Raw genomic sequence first — 18,049 nt, 5'->3', positions numbered from 1 at the left:
CAGGAAGGAGGCTGAATGGTCCTTATCGGGTCACGTGTGATTCAGCTCCCTGAACACTCAAGATTTCTGGGCGCTTCCCCTTGTTCCAGCCCTCACCCTAAGTGAGTTAAGGTACAAAGCGCTATTAGGTTGATAGCCATGTGAATCCTTCTGCGATGTGGGGCTTTGATCATCTTTCATATCTGGTTTTCCAACTCATATGTACCTCCTCCCACAGGACACAGCTGAGTATAGGCATACAGGATTTTTTACCAATAGTTCTAATGCTTTTATGGTACGCCCCCCATTTTCCCTTTTCTAAATAATAGCCTGCAATGTTTCATAGAACTTACAAAACATTGCAAGCATATTTAAAAGTATAAGAAAAATACAATATCTACATAATTATCTCAGCAAGATTGAACAGATGTTAACATATTGCAATTTCTTCCAGATCATTTTTTTAAAGAAATATGTTACAGATCTTGCTAAAATGTTACTTGTATCCCTTACCCCTTCCTCCCTAGAAGCCTTCTCCCCTGAAGTTGGTATGGATCATTTCCACACGTTTCTGAACTTCTGTAATATGAATAAATTCACCCATAAGCAGTATGTTTGTGAGTTCTAAAGATTTATATAATTGGAATCCAGCTGCACATATCTTTTTGCAATTTGTTTTTCTCCCACTTTTTATGGGTGTCTATCCTACAGAAATTAGATGAGCTCACTCAAGGAGCTATGTCTAAGAATTTTCACTGAATCATTGGATGCTAGTAAAACAAAAAATGAAAACAACGTAATTGTTCCTCTCTTGTGCAATGTTTACAGAAATGTGATTTGTGTAATGGAATCCAAAAAATGTTATCCAGCAGTTAAAATAGATCAACAAGATCTACACATATTTATAGAACTTAAGTCCTTTTTAAAAAAATGCATTTAGGCCAAGGAAAGCAATGAATATGAAGTGAGTTTTTACAATAGCAGGTTTCCATTTGCTTCTTTTTACTATTGATCCTTCGATAATATAAAATATTGAATGATTGAGTACATAAAGATTCTTAGTGTTAACACTGGTGCAAAAAAACACAACAAATGTTTCAGTATTTTCTTCATCTAAACCTCTGGTCTGTCTTCAGTTCATGTGCTGAACCCTGCAATGCAGGTAGCGGAAAGATGCAGAATTTTGGCACTAAATTAAGTCATCATGTTAGCAAACTCCCATTCAGTCCCTGTCATTGACTCCACTGAAAACTCAGGATAAAGGCAGATACGTCTATGTTTCATTCTTAAAAAAAATTGTTCCCATCCCTCTATTTGTGTATGGCAATCAGATCAGTGATGCTTTTCAGAGACTTGGTCTTTCCTGCTATCTGATTTTATCAAGTTAGTTCTGAAAAGACTTTAGATAACTAATTTGTATGCAGGCCAGAATTTCCAAATTGGCAGCTCTAACTACCACAGCATTCAAACCACCGTATATAGATGACAGTAAATTACTTTCAGTATTACCTCCAGACTATTAAAGCTATAGTGGTATGAGAATAATGCATGTGTGCATATTGCTACCGTCAGTAGGTACCCAATCAATAAAACAATATTGCTCAGTATTTCAGCAGAGCAGAGGTAGCTTGAAATATGTTAATATATTTAGTAAAACCTCTGTTAGTGGAGATGAGGCTGCTGAGAACTGAGAGAGTTGCAAAGCATGCTGGGAGCTGGGCCGCTCAGAGCTGGAATTCTGCTAAAGGAACTTTGCTGTGGTTGAGCCAGGAAGGAAAGTCATGTGTGAGCCAGACAGTAAGTACTGAGCCATCCACCTGAGTTGGTGAGGCCAAGCAGCAATTCTCTGACCTCCCAGAATAGGTCAGGGCGTCCTTTTGTAGGTTTTTGGTTTGTTTGTTTGTTTTTGTTTTTTACGGCAATCTTCCTTAGCGAGCTTACCACAACACTGAGGAAGCAATTCTTTGTAAAATTATGGATTAACGGTTCTTTCCTCTGCCAGATGCTTAGATGGATGGAAGGGACTGTGCTTGATTTGTTTGTTATATGTCCCCAGTACCAAGCAAAACTCCGTGAACACATTTATTTCATAACAGAGTCCTAAAAATAGCTAAAAGGGATGTGAGGGGAAGGCTCCCACTGGAGAGGTCTTATTGGGCACCAGTCCCGAGAAGGCAGGTCTTCCCTATGTACCCACCCTACCTGTGACCAATCCAGCAGGAGCAGTAGATTAGTAATTCCAGAGGAACAAAAAGCAGGAGCTCAGAGTTCAGTTTCTGAATCCAAGCCATTTGATTCCTATTCACCTCCATGATTCATCTGCTTTGTGACTTTAAGCAAGTTACTAACTTCCCTAAGCCTCTGATTTCCCATTTGTAAAATAAATACATTGTTTTTAAGGATGAGATAATCCAGGCATTGCTTCTATAGTACTTGCTGATAACATGATTTCTATTATGACCATGATTATTGAAGATTAGAATCTATCCCTGCGAAATAAGGTTGATAAAAAAAATAAGAGGGCATGATACAGGCTCTAGCCATTGGTACTGGTTTGGGATGGGATTCCAGGCTCAGGGATGTGAAGTCTAAGGTGGAATCACTAGCATATTTTAGAAAACAAAGAGGTTGGAGAAGGGATGAAGCTCTAGGCCTTCAGGGCTTGAGGAAAAGTAACAGAACACTGGGTTGGATGAGAATAAGTTTGATTATTAGGAGGAAGGTAGAAACCCAACAGATCCTGCACTAGATGTTGGGATTAGGGCTGCCTTACATAGAATTAGTTGATCCAATCTTGAGAAGCTGGCAAAGACAGAGGAAACAAGTCAAGAGTTGACAATTCATTCTTGGTGGTGGAAATTGCTATAGGAAGGCTTCTCCAGAGGCATAGATAGGACATTCAGAGGAACTATGAACTTTTAAGGACATAAGAAAAGGGGAGTAGTGGCCATATATTTATTATAAATTTCTGGAAACTGAAGCAGAACAAAATAGAAATCAGTGTGGATAAATAGTGGATTTAGATTATTTTTTACTTTTGGCAAATGGTTTTCCACATAGTGAAAAACTGTGCAAACACAGTGAAGAAACTTAAAAAGAAACACTGAAAACTCTCACCCTGTCCAGGAATTGCCAATACACGGCACAGCTGCACCATTTCTGAATTCTGTGTCCCTGGCCAACCTCAAGGAGTAAACTGCATTCTTGCCCAGTGAGCCCATATATGGCCTCAAGACGCATCTTAATACAGTGCAGCAGCTTCTTCGAACCGATTTCATTTGGCACAAAGAGAGGACCTACTTGCTTTCCCCTGATCTAGAGTAATCCTTTAGTATTTACATGAGAAAACTGAGGCCTAATGAGGCCAAACCACCTTTCTCTTAAAATCTCTGAGCCAGCTCTCATACCCCTCTTGGTTAATGTGTTCCCCTACTCTTTTCATGATCCTCATTTCTATTCAATTAACATTGTTACACAAAATACATTTAGACAAAATATCAAATACTAAATATATTCATTTTTCAAATGATCTTTCTTGAAGTCACATGACTATTGTTCATAGACGTTAAGACTCGGGGCATACACTAAGTACTTGTGGTGAATCCACTGGCCATGTTAAAAAAAAAAAATGGGAAAAATGTTGAGTAAGCTCAAAAATAAGAAAATTTTTTCAGTGGATGAGACATAATATTTGAGCATCACAGTGACTCTCCCTGATGTAAAGAAAGTCACAGAGAGACAAAGAAGATGACCACAACCTACTTTAGCAGTTTTTTAAGAGAGATCTGGACCATCCAGATCAGCTTCCCTCAGTCTTGTAAATCCTCAACATAAAAATAATACTTAATGAAATGGCTCATGCTTTACTGCTTTATGTGCTTCCATATTAACTTCAGGTAAATTTATGACAGAGACAATTGTACTTTTGTGTCAGGTATTTACAAGCACTTATTATATACACTGAACAAAAAGAAGCACTGATTTACAAGGTGTTTCAAGATTATTAAACTGGTAACAGGAGTTTAGAGTGTGTGTATCTTTGTTCTCATAAGGTTGCTGATCATGCCTGTGATTTCTTTGTTATAAAATCCTCAGGAATATTTTCTTTTCTTTTCTAGGGACATATATGATCTCTTTGTTTTGATACAGTTTCTAAGAAATCCTGAAAGTAATGTGAATAAAGCAATGCCTAGAATTTCTGTCTTATGGGGCCTAGGGAGGTGAGGAAGCAAGAGCCAGCTTTCCAGACAGAAGTAGCAAGAGCAAGTGCAAAGGCCCTGAGGCAGGAATGTGTTGGGCACCTTTTAGGAATCAAAATGCATTCCCTGTGGCTACTGCATGGTAGAACTGGAGAGCAAGAAGACAACAGAAGGGAGAGGTCAGAGCTAGGTCCCATAGGGTCTTAAAGGCTATGGTTAAAATTTGGATTTGTATTTAAGCCCCACGGGGAGTCATTGAGGGAGTAAAGCAAACAAATGCAGGATTTTACTAACCTTTTAAAATGATGGTGTCTTTTTTTCTTTGAGTTAGTGTTATTTAAGCAAGCAACTTAACTAGATTCGGGACAGGGACTGTTTCTGTTTCTCTGACACCACCACACTGTCCAGTTCATAACAAGCTCAGCATAAATGTTTACTAAATAAATAAGATCAGATGGCTTATTGAATGGACACATGAATACAGGAATAACTGTCAATGTCGATAGAGTTCAAAACACACACTGGAACAATTCTGGCCACATCTAAGTCGAAATGAACAGGAAAAAGACTGTATTTTATTTTATTTTATTTTAGGAAAAAGACTTTAAGATAGTATGCATTTATGATTTATTGTTGGAGATGTAATTAGTTCCTGATTTTTTTCTCCTTCTTAAAAAGTTTGTTTATTCTGTAGTTGTTGTTGTGTTAGCATTCTTGTTTTATTTAAGTATTTTCTTGCTGATTAGCATGCATTTATGTAGCCAGGATAATTAGGTTGAATTACATCAATTTGGAGAGGTTAAATTCTAGTAATTACACATTTGCAACTTACAATTAGAGTATAAATCTGATGATGGTATATTACTTGCAATGCATATGATAATGGCAATTTAAGAAAGATGTTGTAAACTTAGAATTCTGGATACTATTGACTTAAGCAATCCATTTAGTCTATAAAAATGTTTGAGTTGAATATTCTAAAAAAAGAAAGCTGTGAATTGATACTTTCCATTTTATAGTCAAAAACACTGTATTGTATTATTCTTTAAAATGTTTTCCAAATAGGCAGAAAGCCATTTAGGAACCTGCATTAGAAAACAGAAATTCCTCCTACATGCTAAATCCAGTATGTTGAAATATCCATTCCATGTTCACATATGAATTATAGTGCCAGGTGTTTTTGCAAACAAATTGTAAGTTGCACTATTAAATAGCTTAATGATAGATCATTCACAGTATATCCTTATTTTAAGGTATAAATAACTATATTATATATTTAGGCATGTGAAATATCATTGATATCAAGAAAGATTCCACCTCTGATGCTTTTCAGTGTCAGCAAGGAATAACTGGAAAGTTTAGTTGATAATAACAATTTTGCTTTCAAAAATAGTTGTACGTGAAGATCCTCCTGACTCATCATTGGGGTATTTTTCTTATATCAGAAGATTTAAAATAACACCTTTAGGATATATCTGTGAACATCTTCACATGGAATATTCTAACTAGAATTTAAGACATGCTCTTCAGCATTACACTTCTAACAAGCTTTAGAATGTTGCTGAAAAAATGCAAGATAAAATAAAGGCCCACATATTAACTGATTTTTTTAAATGTTCTTTTATAAATCAAATAATATTAATTGTGCTCTTTTTAACTTGCTTCTATGTGAATCCAAACACACACACATACATGTATATTTACACCTAGAGGGATGATACATTAATAATTATTTGATAAAATATGCTATTATCAAGAGTAATTCTGCTGACTTCATGATCTAAAAGAAATTGATCGATGCCCCAGTTTTCTGAGTTTTAATTTGAGAATACCTTCTAAACTCTGCACCTTTCACTTACTTATTTTTTAACAAACTTAATTTTGGAATAACTGAAGGTGTACAGGAGGGTTGCAAAGATAGGATAGAGAGTTCCTGTAAATCCCTCACTCAGTTTCCCATTGTTAGTGTCTTGCTTTTTGTCCTGGAATATGGAGATATATGTCTACAAATACACACAGGCACGGGAAAGATTATATATAAAAGGAAAGCAGTGAGTGACAAAGATTCAGCTTTCAGGGCAAGGAAAATGAGCAAATTGCCAAGAGTTAATATAGTTTTCCATAGTTTTTAAATACCACAAAATTCAGTTCAAGGGCTGAGTTTTAATACCAAATCTGTATTCAGCAGACCCTTGGTGCATTTTAGGATATGTCTGCTAACTTCTATGACAGAAGATATACAATAATCTAATGTAAAACATACTAGGGATTTTTGTATTTCTGCTAAGTAGCTATGCATTGCAAGATGAATTACATTGTTTTTAAACATTTACCAAGGTAACATCAATGCTAGTTGCTAATAAGCCTTGTACTGTGCCTAAAATAGATTAAAAAATTGCTGGATTCTATTAAACTCAGTTTTAATAGACCAAACTTACTTTCATTGCACATTTTGTTGTTTCTTCCTACACAGAAACATTTATTAGCTCTGAGTAGAAATAACAAACTGAATAGCAATGCCAGCCCTCTGTTTAAGGAGCTCAAAATGTAAAAGGAGACAGAAAGGAAGAGCAAACAAGATTTCATAAGAGACCAAATATGAGAAATGCTGTACCAGTTGAGCCTACAAAATTCAGTGGGAACTTTGAGAACATCTGTAGCTGGAAGAAGCAGCCTTTAAACAGTGGGGATGACTAGAATGTTTTGAGTACCCTGTGATATGAGAAAGGTCATTCTGTGAAAAGAAAATGTTATGAACCAAGGTTTGCAAAGCGGGCATATGGAGTACATATGCTCTGGGAAGAAGCTAGTTGTCAAATGGATGGTCAATGTTTTAGAAGACCTCCCATCTAGGGGCGCCTGGGTGGCTCAGTTGGTTAAGCGACTGCCTTCGGCTCAGGTCATGATCCTGGAGTCCCGGGATCGAGTCCCACATCAGGCTCCCTGCTCGGCGGGGAGTCTGCTTCTCCCTCTGACCCTCTTCCCTCTCGTGTTCTCTCTCTCTCATTCTCTCTCTCTCAAATAAATAAATAAAATCTTTAAAAAAAATAGAAGACCTTCCATCTGACAAATGCATATTGTTCAACAAAGGCAAAGACTTGGAAAACCATCTGTCTCAGCTGCTTTTCCAAATCAAGATGACCAGCAGGACATGCTCTCGTCCTGTCTTTCATAGTGCTAGCTGATTCAGGATCTGGAGCTAAATTATCAACAGCCATTATTCACACCATCAAAGAGTTGGGTCAATAACTTCCAAGCCCAACCACACATCACTCTCCAGTCTCCTTTCTGTGGGCAGGTGTTTTGACATGTTTGTATTTTTAAAATGCTTCATTCCTTTTTTATAAACAATAATCCATTTAACATGTACACTTACACACACACCCTCTCTATAATTTTTCTTACTCCGTAGGTTTAGCAGGTAAGTCTTTGTAGAGATAGCATTAGGAGGAAATAATCCAGTCAAATGGCTGAATTTAAGACGTGGCTCTTTCAGAAGCAGCGGCCTCAACTAAGCAGCTGAATAACACGGAGAGATTAATCTTGACAGAGTCAGGCTTGCAAATACTCAGACAGGAAGATGATGATATGCTTTGAGTTGTCTATTGTAGTGCTGTTATTTTTGTTTCATGTAGAACTAGAGCATTTGAAGACCAGATAAAACTAGACTAATACACTAACCATTCCCCTCTGGGACCTACCTGTAGACACAATCCAAACAAAAGAGACAAGAAATCTGTAGGTGATCAATAGTGAGCCTATTACAGTGTAGTGGCTTAGCTAATTTGGATACATGCCTATTTTATCCACTTGAAAAAGACTTGAATAAATCCTCCTTGAAAAAAAAAATTGAGTATAAGCAGGTGCTAATGGCCATGGTAAGAAAAAGTAATTTATGATATATGACAGACTCAAATGGTTTCTAATTATATCCACATATGCCTAATTTAATACAGTAAGAACTATTGGTGTAAATTTGAATCAATGGTAAACTGTGCTTAAATCATGACTTACTGAATTTTTTTTATCAGTCATTATCAACCTAGAAAAAAGAACTCACAGCTAGAAAAATGGGAAAATAGATTTTCAAATGAAATTAAGAAATGTCTTGAAAAGAAGAAAAATAAGAGTTACAAACCACAAGTGGAAATCATTGTGTGCTCAATCACATTAATGCCATACAATCATATATCTCAATAAAGCTGAAGTCAAACAAAAAAGAATCACATGAACCACCCTATCCCCCCAAAAAGTCCACACGATCATAGATGGAGAGGATTATTTAGAAGTCAGCATGTCTACCTGACACCAGGTTGAAAGAGTCTGTTCTATCACCCATCACTGCAAGTGGATTATCTCATCTTGGAAAATACTAGTGGCAAAGAACTTGATACTTTGCAAGATAGCTTCTCTCTGTCCATGTGTGAATGTTCTATTTTAATTTTAAGTCCTCCTGAACCAAAACATTTATTAGTAGCACCAGAACTCCATGTTATCCCCTAAGTAATACAAAATTAAAAAAATATCTGTTCTGTTTAAGGACCTTCCAAATATTTGAAGATGACTTTCTTATCTCTAACATAGTCTTATCTCCATAAACGATCCCAATCTTCAACAAAGTAGGAAAGAATATCCAATGGAAAAAAGACAGTTTCTTCAACAAATGGTGTTGGGAAAACTGGACAGCCACATGTAGAAAAATGAAACTGGACCATTTTCTTACACCATACACAAAAATAAACTCAAAATTGATGAAAGACCCAAATGTGAGACAGGAATCCATCAAAATCCAAGAGGATAACACAGGCAGCAACCTCTTCGACCTTGGCCACAGCAACTTCTTGCTAGACACGTGACCAAAGGCAAGGGAAACAAAAGCAAAAATGAACTATTGGGATTTCATCAAGATAAAAAGCTTTTGCACAGCAAAGGAAACAGTTGACAAAACCAAAAGACAACTGACAGAGTGGGAGAAGATATTTGCAAATGTCTTATCAGATAAAGGGCTAGTATTCAAGATCTATAAAGAACTTACCAAACTCAACAGCCAAAAAACAAAAAATCCATCAAGAAATGGGCAGAAGACACAAAAAGACCTTTCTCCAAAGAAGACATACAAATGGTCAATGATTTGGAAATCCAAATCAAAACCTCAATGAGATACCACCTCACACTGGTCAGAATGGCTAAAATTAACAAGTCAGGAAACAAATGTTGGGGAGGATGCAGAGAAAGGGGAACCTCCTACACTGCTGGTGGGAATGCAAGCTGGTGCAGCTACTCTGGAAAACAGTATGGAGGTTCCTCAAAAAGGTAAAAAAGAACTACCTTATGACCCAACAATTGCACTACTAGGTATTTACCCAAAGGATACAAACACAGTGATCTGAGGGGGCACCTGCACCCCAATGTTTATAGTAGCAATGTTCACAATAGCCAAACTATAGAAAAAGCCTAGATGTCTGTCGACAGATAAATGGATAAAGAAGATGTGGGGTGTGTGTGTGTGTGTGTATGTGTGTGTGTGTGTGTGTGTGTATGTGTGTGTGTGTGTGACGGAATATTACTCAGCCATCAGAAAATGAAATCTTACCATTTGCAATGACATGGATGGAACTAGGGGGTATTATACTAAGCAAAATAAGTTAATCTGAGAAAGACAAATATCATATGATTTCACTCATATGTGAAATTTAAGAAACAAGGCAGAGGATCATAGGGGAAGGAAGGGAAAAATAAAATAAGAGGAAATCAGAGAGGGACAAACCATAAGAGTCTTAACTATGGGAAACAAGCAGGGTTGCTGGAGGGGAGGTAGGTGGGGGGATGGTATAGCTGGGTGATGGGTATTAAGGAGGGCACATGCTGTGGTGAGCGCTGGGTGTTATATGCAACTGATGAATCACTGAACCCTACCTCTGAAACTAATAACACACTATGTGTTAATTAAATGAATTTAAATAAACAAAACAAAACAAAAAAACAATCCCAATTCAAACATTTCCCATGTGCATGGTTTCCTCAACTTTCCTGATTTTGGTTGCCACCTTTATTCATTTAATATATATTAATTGAGTACATACCACATGCCAGGTATTAAGGATATGCTAATGGACAGAACAACATAGTACCTGCACTTGTGGAGCTTAAAGTCTACTAAGAAAGGCAAATGTTTTAAACCGGTTAATTAAAAATGTGATGTGTGTTACAAAGCAGAAGGTCATGGACACTATTCAATCCTTTAAAAGTAGCGCCTTGCGGGGCGCCTGGGTGGCTCAATCAGATAAGCATCTGTCTTCGGTTCAGGTCATGATTCTGGAGTCCTGGGATCCAGCCCTGCAGTCGGTTCCCTGCTCAGTGGGAAGTCTGCTTCTCCCACTCCCTCTTTCTCTGCCCCTCCCCCATCCCATGCTCTCTCTCTCTCTCTCTCTCTCAAATAAATAAATAAAATCTTAAAAAAAGGGAGTGCCTTGATTTTTATGTAAAACTCCAAGAATTGTTTCAGTGAAGGCAATGTACATTAGGATGATTTATTATCTTGATCCAACTTATGATTCTTTTAATTTGGCCAAGATTGAAATAACTCAGAAATCACACAGCAGAATGGAAAACAGTCATACTAAAGCTGAGGTAAATCAAAATTTATGCATACAGTTCACAGTAACTGCTGCTTTCTAGAATTATACCATCCTTCTCCAGGTAAAAGTATAAACTATCCTGAGGAAAACTTCCAGAGGAATCCACCTAGTTCAATTAGTTAAGTGCCCTGTTCAGATGACCAATGTGCATATCAGGAACAGGGTCCTCATATAGGTAGAAAGAAGTTTGATCCCTTCCATTTCTTAAAATTCTCCATATGTTAAAAACAATGAAGAACAGTGAAAAGGAAATCCTCAAGTTAAACTATTTCCTGCTAACAAGCTAGCAATTTTAAATCAATATAAAGACTACTGAATGTGTAATCATATTCCCTGTGGACATCGCCCATAATTTCTTCCAACTTCATCCTTCTGGGACATGGATGTCCCCTTTTGTGTTTTTGTGCTGTATTTTCCTGAGTATGGTGAATGAGTTGCATTACTGTAATGAGTGGATCATGTTGTGGTCTTCAGAGTTCTTAACTGCTAATCAAGGTATCCTAGAAAATAAATAGGTAAGCAAAAAGTAGTTTGCTGATTAATAGGTAGTGTTCTACTAAACTAAGTGTGTAATCTTCAGGCTGCTTTAGTTCTTCTGGTCTCAGATATTTTGCCTAGCAATTGAGATGTCAATTCTGAAGCTTTGTAGGTTGCTTCTAGCTTTAATGTCCAATGAATCTGAATACTGCTTAATTAAGCTTAGATTAATTTCCTATCACCATCTCCATAATGTATAGAAAAGAAACCCTTTGATAATTAGGAGACTAACCAAAAGATTAAAAAATAACAGATTTTTAAAAGTCTCAAACTTGACTACAAATGATGTTATCTATTTCCACTCTTTGGAACAATCAGTTCTTATGATTCTATAAAATGTTTTTATGGCAGATTTTAGCATAGATCTTCCAATCAAATATCTACGAAACAGCATGAATCTAGAAACAGATTACTCACCTGGTGTTTACTACCCCTTTGCATATTCTGGATGAGTTGTCCAGCTAGCTAAGTTAACTGCTATTTGGAATAGCTTTATTAGTTGGATAGCTTAATGGAATAGCTTAATAGTTCTATTACTCTTAGAACTAAGAGTAATAATCAGTGCAGAAAAATGGATGACAGGGATGACAAGGATGTTGGGATTTTATCATGCATCACTTTGACATTTGTTTGAAACCAATTTTTGTTTTGCGAACTCAATAACTTCTACTTAACTTCCTGCCTACCCTTAAGTGTTTTTTGTTTGTTTGTTTGTTTTTACTGTAAAGAATCAAATACTTTTTTTCTTTTAAATTATATCACAAGTTAGGAAAAAAGAGCATTCTTTACATTCAAAGGTTTTGCTAATCATGGCAATTATTTTGGCATCTGAAGCTTAAAATGAAGCCCTTTGAAGAGAGAACTTTGTTTTTACCTTTCTTTGTAAATTATCAGATACAAGTGGTGACCTAGGGTCAAAGGCCAGTTGAAATATCTAATACCTACCACTTTGGAGAAAAAGGGAATTGCTAATGTTATTCTGGGTCTTGAAATGTATATGAGAGTGAGTGAGTGAGTGTGTGTGTGTGTGTGTGTGTGTGTGTGTGTGTGTGTGTGTGTGTAAATAATGTGCTCAGGATGAGATTGGTGAGGAAAATACAGAGAACTCAATGTCTTTTTCAAATACTGTTTAGAAATATTTGTTTCCTTCAGAGAGTAGCAATGTACGTTACTTAGAAAATACACGGCAAATTTCAGTTTGCTTGTCTTCTAAAAAATCTCATAAGAAAACATGTACTTCGGAGAACTGGAGCCTATTCCTACATAAATTGTCTATCTATCTACCTAATCTATAAATCTATAATCATATATTATGCATGATTTGGATAACTATCTAAATCGTTACAGATTGATTTGGGGAATCCTCTGAGGCTCATCACATTGCTCTCTGTGATATTCATGTTGGAATGGCCACTGGATTTTTTCAGCATCTGGGACTGTTTTCAAAGGAGAGGTGAGGATGAGCACATCCAATGGTGAGCACTTGATTTTTAGTTAATTGTATTTTATGATACGTATATGCTGCTTTAAAAGTACTGTAACCAGAGCCATGAATGACAGCTGCCTCTTCTTCAAACAAATGTAATCCGAACTAATTTAAAGAACTTAAATTAATAAATTAATTAATCATCTCCTCCTTACTCTTATACATGGTTGTAGTGACATGCTTTCAAAGTATTATCACACCAAAATAATATGACCTTCTTCCAAATAACTTTAATTATTTAAGAATTGGATCAAAATTTCTTCTGCGGGGATTCAAGGTTCTAGTTTCTGATCCTGAGCTATGTTGTAGATATATGAAAAGAGAACATGGCAGAGATGAGTAGCCAAGACTCTGGAGCCACACTGCCTGGGTTCCATCTCCTGGCTCTGCAGTTCACTTGCTGTGTGACCTAGACAGGCTAACTCAACCTTTCTGAGCCTCAGTTCTTCACTGGTAAAGTGAGGATAATAACAGCATCCCCTCGTTGGGTTGTTTTAAAGGTGGGATTAGTCATTATTTAAAGTGTGTACTGAGGGTTTCAGAGGGGAGGGGGTTAGGGGAATGAGGTAACAGGATGATGGGTATTAAGGAGGGCACGTGTTGTGATGAGCACTGGGTGTTATATGCAACCAGTGAGTCATTGAACACTACATCAGAAACTAATGATGTACTATATGTTGGCTATTTGAACATAAAAAAAAGTGTGTAATGCAATGCCTGTGCATAGCAAGCCCCTAACACACACACACACACATGTGTGTGTGTGTGTGTGTGTTATAATTATTATCATTGTATTGATTAAGTGGCATTTGCTTTGGGGGAGCAGTCCTAAGGCAACTATTAGCCTGTTGTAGAATATTTAAGATGTTTGAGAAGTAACTGGGGCAGGATGCCAGCACTTGTTCCCGTAAATTCTTCTGGGTCTGAGAAAGCCATACTTTTTGTCTGTGTCCTTCTTGCCTACCTTACCTATCCTCTGACACCAAGCATCATCCTTGGTTCACATTACTGAACACTTCTAAAACAATGTAGATGTTAACACCATATTAAAAATAAGTAGCCATTTATTTGCTTTAAATGTTGGAGATTAGGATTCAGGTTAATTCAAACATCATTCCCTTCAAACATCATTCAGATGATGTTAACACATCTAGATGGTTTTTTTTTTCTTGTGTTCTTACCAGTCCTTAAATAAGGTTCTAGCTAACAGTGAAGGCATGCTAGAACTTTCATTAGCTCACTCAACCATTAGAGCAGCAAAAAGATCTCTGTTCAAACTAAAAATTGTAATGCTATCTCTAATAACACTAAAACCTGGTTATCTGATTGATGAAGACAGTGACTTTGCAGAATGACTGGAATTCTTAAAGTACAAATTGACACATGAGAGTAAGTTTTTATCCTCAGTTTTTGATCTGTAAGGTTACAACATTCTGCATGAATTAACAAAAGACGGCAAGGTGATGGCAAGAAATGATTGAAATAAAGATTGAGAATAGCAAATCAGTCATCAAATGCACATTATAATTACCACCCCCCCTCCAAGGTACAGGCAACAATAAATGGGCATTAAAACTCACTAGTAACCTCAGTACAAAGAACTATTGAAATTAAAAATATATCATTTTGCTTTTCTCTGAGGCTCTGGTTTGAGATATTGTGGATACACATTTATCTTCTCGCTAAGACTCACTTATATCCACTACTGACAGATCACAAACCCAGTAGGGAAGGACCACATGTGGTAGCTTTCCTTGTGGTCTATGTCATGTACTGTTTTAATGTGGCTTATTAAATTTCAATAAAGACAAGTTTTTTTCTGACAATTCAATAAGGCATAAACTCATCAAGAAGTAAAGGGAGTAAATGGGGGACGCTTGGGAACTGTTCTTTTTCTAAACTATAAACATACCTCTCAGTATTTCCATACTTAAAACTCACTCATTCTGAAGACAGAATTCTACCTCTCTCGATCATGTACACATGACCCAAAGGCTGGAAAAGAAAGGGGGGGAAAAAACCCAGAACTTAATGGCATTTCAAAGTTTATTGTTAGCTTTATGATAGAACTCAATGAAATCGGAGAAAACACCAACTGTAGCTATATTTGACATAAATGGACAAATCTTACCTAAAAGCCCCAGCATACAGCCATGTATGTGAAATAGATCACTTTGACAGTCCTGAGTGCTTCATGGGTTCTAAATATTTTATGCCTTCCTCATTTGTTAATGCGTCCAGTCAAATACAGATATAGAGAGAAATACAGTGGGTTGATGTTCTAGAAGGCTGACACATTTAATAGACTATAGATAGAGGAAGCCTGGTTTCTCAACTTAGGCTTGTTTCATTCACTTAGAATCACAAAAAAAGTATTTGTAAACACAATACTGTGCAATCCTGGAAAAGTATGCAGACTAGTGGATCCCGGAACTTTTTAAGTCCTCCTTCCAAAGGCCAGTTGTTTTTTCACTTAAATGAAGCTGTCCAACCCCAGATAAGAAAAGCATTCGAGATTTCTGGTGTGCTTTAAATATTCAGAGTTCCTTCCAAAGATCACACTGTAGACATTTTCTCATGGTAAACATTTGAGTTAGCAAATAGAAACCCTATAAAAGAAAAAAGATCACATAGTTTGAAAATCCTAAGATAACCTTTGCTTCTTCAACAGACATTGATAAGACACTGTATGCTCCAACCAGGAACTGTGTTCTCCTTGGCAACAGAACCAAAGAGAGAAAGCAAGCTGGAAAGATGCTTTAAATGGAGTTTGAAGATTTTCCGTGCATTTAAAAAAATCCATACTGTATCATATACCTTATGACATTAAAAATCGATCTAGACTCTAGTTCAATGGCTCTTCTTCACAAAGAACTCCGGGATTCGTACAACAATCGCCTCCTACATGTTCTGTCATTGACTTGCAGAGCCGCCTCTTCTAGCTCTGCTGTCCTTTCTCTTCCGTTTTTCTGTTTGTTTTAAAAAATACCCTGGGGGCGCCTGGGTGGCTCAGTTGGTTGAGCAGCTGCCTTCGGCTCAGGTCATGATCCTGGGGTCCTGGGATCGAGTCCCGCATCGGGCTCCCTGCTCAGCAGGGAGTCTGCTTCTCCCTCTGACCTTCCCCCCTCTCATGTACTCTCTCTCTCTCATTCTCTCTCTCAAATGAATAAATAAAATCTTTAAAAAAATAAAAAAATAAAAATACCCTTAAAAATATCCATATTAAAAGAATAAAGTGAACTATACCATGACATGTATTGTACAATTTTAGTTGTGTAAAAGGATAGACATGGGCAAATAGACGACTTTCAATTGTGAGTGGCTTTTTCTTTAATTTTCTGCATTTTCTTTTTTTTTAAGATTTCTTAAAACATTTTTAAGTAATCTCTACACCCAACGTGGGGCTCAAACTCACAACCCCGAGGTCAAGAGCCACATGCTCTACCTATTGAGCCAGCCAGGCACCCCTCTGCCTTCTTTTTTCATTTTCTAAAACTTCTAAAATGTATTGGTATTGTTTTTATAATTCTAAAAGTAAACATTAGTATAGGCTTTTAATTCATCATCCACATATCTGAAATCTGAAAATGAAGTTTTTCATGATTTTAGCACTCCTTCATTTGGCAGCACAACCCGACCTGACCTAGCAAGAAAACTATTTACAGCCTTTATCCAACTTGCGAGAATTCTGGCATATTACTCTGCGGAAACACTAACGTGTTAATTATGGAGTTCTGTCTCAGGGTTTTACAAAATTTATAGTCTATGTGTCACAGTTCTAAAACCTGAAAAGTTCTGAATTCTGAAACACATCTCACCCTAAGCATTTCAGATGAGGAACTGTGGACTTTTAATAAAGTAAAAAAAAATTAATAAGATCTTTCACAAAGCCTAAATACTATATATTGAGATGGTCATGATCCATCGCCATTGAGAGCTCAGATATGACCTACTAGACATTTTGTTCCATGATGAAATAGGTCATGGTAAGGAAGATACCAACAATCATTCATTTTTTAGAGTGCTGCTGTAAGTTCTATTTACAAGAAGATCCACTAGCTCCTTACCTTTGAAAGTCCTCATAATTTTGAAAATGCTATAATTGGACATTTTCTTATCTGATGCTTTCTTATATGAGATTCACCTAGGGAGGCTGGACAAACAGTACTATTCCTAAGTGCTCATGTTCAGAGAGGGAAAGTCATCGATCCTGCTAATAATCAGCAAAACTCAAGTTAGACAAGCTCTTCTGATTCCTGTGATCATGTGTTTTGTTTTGTTCCTTTCCCAGCATACCATGCTGCCTCAAAATCTTGGACAGAAACTTTTTTTTTTAAGTTTGGGCTTCTTAAAGAACTTTTCCCATCCTTCTAAGTAGACACTATGAGGTAGAGCAAACACTATGAGTGCCAAGGTCAAACCAACAACGATCAAGTTCTGCCTCCCCCACTTAAGAGACCCTGACCTTGAGTAAGTTATTGAACCTCTCTGAACCAGCTTCTCATCTGCAAAATGGAAATCATTATAGGTAAACTTTACAAAATTCTAGTATATAGGCTGTCAGTGAATACATGATCCCCACTAGCTTTGATTTTCCAAAATAGTATCTGGTAACTCAGGCAAAGAAAGTTAAATGATATTTTATTTTAGATGACAATCTGGTTTTGTTTGTTTGTTTTTATACATCAAATTTTAGGGCCAGTTCATCTTTGATAATTTTATATTTATTAAATTGACTTCAAAGACCATCACCAGTTTTGAGAAAAATAATCTCATTTTAGTATATGCACGAAGGGCTGGATCATTGCACAACTCAGTCACTTACTTACAAGTTGAGTTTTAAAAACTGTTCTATTCTCTTCAACTGTCTTTCTCAATAGTCAAATTGTCATCCTATCTGTGTTACATAAATGGCTTTTGGTAGCCTTAAGTTTGATTTAGAAATTGATTGAGAAATTTTAGAAATTGAGAAAATGTACATATTACATTATATATAACACATTATATATATAAATAAGTAAGCAATATGAAAAAAAATATATATGGAGAAAGAGACAGAGAGAGACAGAGACAGAGAGACAGAGACATACAGAGTGAGTTCACTCCATAATTTCCAAAAATGCTTTGAGTGTATGAACAAGTGAGGAAAGCATTTACATACGTATTTGTCCTTTATCAATAAAGCCTCATGAATCCATAGGACAACTTAT

The 18,049-nt window shown here is 36.6% G+C and overlaps 1 protein-coding gene and 1 pseudogene across 3 annotated transcripts in view; one reads left to right on the top strand and one right to left on the bottom strand.

Annotated features, from left to right (window-relative positions):
- The window catches only part of NKAIN3 (sodium/potassium transporting ATPase interacting 3), a 608,438-nt gene that overhangs the window by 382,245 nt on the left and 208,144 nt on the right, over positions 1 to 18,049 (bottom strand). The window lies entirely within an intron of this gene.
- LOC118356939 overlaps positions 1 to 18,049 on the top strand; it is a 107,930-nt pseudogene that overhangs the window by 80,985 nt on the left and 8,896 nt on the right.

This window comes from Zalophus californianus, chromosome 4 (genome assembly GCF_009762305.2).
Source record: "Zalophus californianus isolate mZalCal1 chromosome 4, mZalCal1.pri.v2, whole genome shotgun sequence".
Lineage (NCBI taxonomy): Eukaryota > Metazoa > Chordata > Mammalia > Carnivora > Otariidae > Zalophus > Zalophus californianus.
This window is presented reverse-complemented; position numbering and strand designations above follow the sequence as displayed.